This window comes from Triticum urartu, chromosome 4A, assembly GCF_056163025.1.
Source record: "Triticum urartu cultivar PI428250 chromosome 4A, HENAU_Tu73, whole genome shotgun sequence".
NCBI lineage: Eukaryota > Viridiplantae > Streptophyta > Magnoliopsida > Poales > Poaceae > Triticum > Triticum urartu.
In genome coordinates this window covers 101,938,406-101,941,247 of record NC_141876.1, presented here as the reverse complement: position 1 = coordinate 101,941,247, position 2,842 = coordinate 101,938,406, and positions in this window count along the sequence as shown.

The window sequence follows — 2,842 nt, the reverse complement described above, 5'->3', positions numbered from 1 at the left end:
AAATTACCGATTACTTACCCGAATCGGGAGCTCTCCAGGAGCATTCGCAGATTTGCCCCGCAGCATGTCCGATGCCGCACAATTTTACCAGGCCGCGGATGGAAGCTCAACGGAGAAGCTGTTCTGGTCTCAGTATGCTGAGGCCGAACACCCAGTGCCAATGAGCGACCAGCTGAAGCAGATGGTCGAGCTACATAAGGCGGCCGATCAGGCCATGAAGAGCTTTGTAGTCCGGCTGTGGCCTGGCGACGCCCTTCCGATCAGCTTCTTCAGCCTGGTGAGGCGGCTTGTGGATGCCTGCCCGCGGCTAGAGGTCGTCAATAGATCTGTCTGTATTGAAGGTGCACGCCGGGCTTTCGCCCATGTGAAATTGTAGTGGGTCAAGCTAGACGCCGTGAAGCTGGTCAAGGAGGGGCCGCCGGAGGGAAAGGAGCATCGCCACCCTGAGATGTACTACGAGGGTGTTCTGCCGGGTGCCCGTCTCATAGGGGACGAGTGTTCCAAAGATGTAATATTTGAGTGAGACTTGCCCGTTTTATCCTGTATTTATGAAAACTTGTTTCATATGTGCTATGCAACGCTTGTTTGAATTTAAAATATTACCTTCTGTTTGGCTGTTTATCCAATCTGAGAGATGGCTAGTCCTCGGCTTCTGCCCCCATGCCACGAGTGCTGGGGTGTTCGGGATAAACCTGAGCACTCTTGTTCCCATGTTTGGGTCCTTCGAGGGAGGTGCTCAGCACAGCGAACAAGGCAACCGGACTAATAATGCTTTATCACTCTCACTTAGCCATAGAATTCTATAATTTTAAATTTCGGCGAAGCCCCTGGTATTCAGAAGGCCGAATTTGGGGCGCGATAACGCCTTTAAGACGGACAGGGCCGGCCCCTTGCTCTAAGCGGCATAAGTCTTTAGGGACTCGAAAACCTCGCCGAACAGTGACCAGTCTCTCGCCTTATCATGACAGTCAGTTTTAGCTTTCTCTACTGAGGTGCTGAACCTAGCAGAACCAGGGCACATTCGCAGTAGTTCTCCTAGCGCTACCTTAGCCGATAGAGCGGAACGTAAGGTACCAAAACATAGGAGCCGGGCAAATCCAACATTTGACCAAAGACATGATTCGGAGCTGATGCATATAATGCTATAAGTTCGGGGTGCCGCACTTGTGAAAGTGTTCGGACTTTTCACACCGTATTGTGAGGTACGTAAGCCTCTAGTGTATTAGCCGTACCAAGGTGTACGGTTGCAAGACGTCATTAATGAACACATAGATATATATAACAAGAATGCAATAATAGTCGTAATGTCATGCATTGTTTATTAAAAAAATGCGTTAAAGCAGAGTGATAGAGATAGTGCGATAAGCAAAGAGTAGGACTATGTCCCTTCCAAGGGAAAGCTGAGGAATGATATTAAATCGAATATTTCGCTCGTTACTGTAATCAACCTGGGAATTCCATGGTGTGACGTAGCTGTCTGCCTCCTTGGTTGCTGCATCATGTGTTCGGCAATAGTGATGCTGGATAGTGTTTCCAGAGATTAAGGTCCTAAAAAAAGAATAAAAACCAAATGGGAAGCCCCTAGTGCGGTTTAAGCCGCGTCTTGGGGCGTGCCGCAGTTGTGCCCCCTCCCCACCTGTGCCCATGATATTTTTAATGCGTAATTATGTACGTGCGACATGAGTTTCGCCGTTGGGCTGGGATTGGGGTGGCCGCCGTATTGCTACACGAGCTCAGATCGCGCCAGGCGGTCTATTTGCCGATTGCCCCGAGCGCGCTTGAAGGTGTCCGGGCTTTGAAGCGTCGAACTGGTTGAGTGCCTTGAGAGGCTGCTTTGCGCTTCTACTGCGAGGGCCGTGGTGTGCTCCTCTGTTCGGAGAGAGCGCTCTATGTTTCTATTGACTGTAATAACTCCGCGAGGTCCTGGCATCTTGAGCTTGAGGTATGCATAATGCGGTACCGCATTAAATCTAGCGAATGCGGTTCGCCCGAGCAGCGCGTGATAACCACTGCGGAACGGGACTATATCGAAGATTAATTCTTCGCTCCGGAAATTATCCGGGGATCCGAAGACCACTTCCAGTGTAACTGAGCCTGTGCAATGGGCCTCCTCACCTGGAATGACGCCTTTAAAGGTCGTTTTTATGGGATTGATCCTTGAGGGGTCTATACCCATTTTGCACACTGTGTCCTGATAAAGCAGGTTCAGGCTGCTGCCGCCATCCATAAGGACTCGAGTGAGGTGGAATCCGTCAATGATTGGGTCTAGGACCAGTGCGGCAAATCTGCCATGACAGATACTAGTGGGATGGTCCCTGCGATCGAAGGTGATCGGACAGGAGGACCAAGGGTTGAATTTTGTGGCGACTACTTCCAACGCATATACGTCCCTGAGTGCACGCTTCCACTCCCTCTTGGGGAAGTGGGTCGCGTATATTATGTTCACTGTCCGCACTTGCGGGGGAAACCTCTTCTACCCTCCGGTGTGCGGCTGCCGGGGCTCCTCCTCGTCATCGCTATGCGGCCCCTTGTCCTTGTTTTCGGCAATTAACTTGCCGGCCTGCTTGAACACCCAACAATCCCTATTGGTGTGATTGGCTGGCTTGTCTGGGGTGCCGTGTATTTGACACGAGCGATCGAGTATACGGTCCAAGCTGGACGGACCCGGCGTACTTTGTTTGAATGGCTTTTCCGCTGACCGGGTTTAGAGCCTTTGAATCCGGCATTGACTGCCGTATCCTCAGTATTTTCGCTGTTAATGCGGCGCTTATGTTTGTTGCGACGTGACCTGCCATTGCCATCCTTGGTATCTGAGGTACCATGGTTCTTTGATATGTTATTA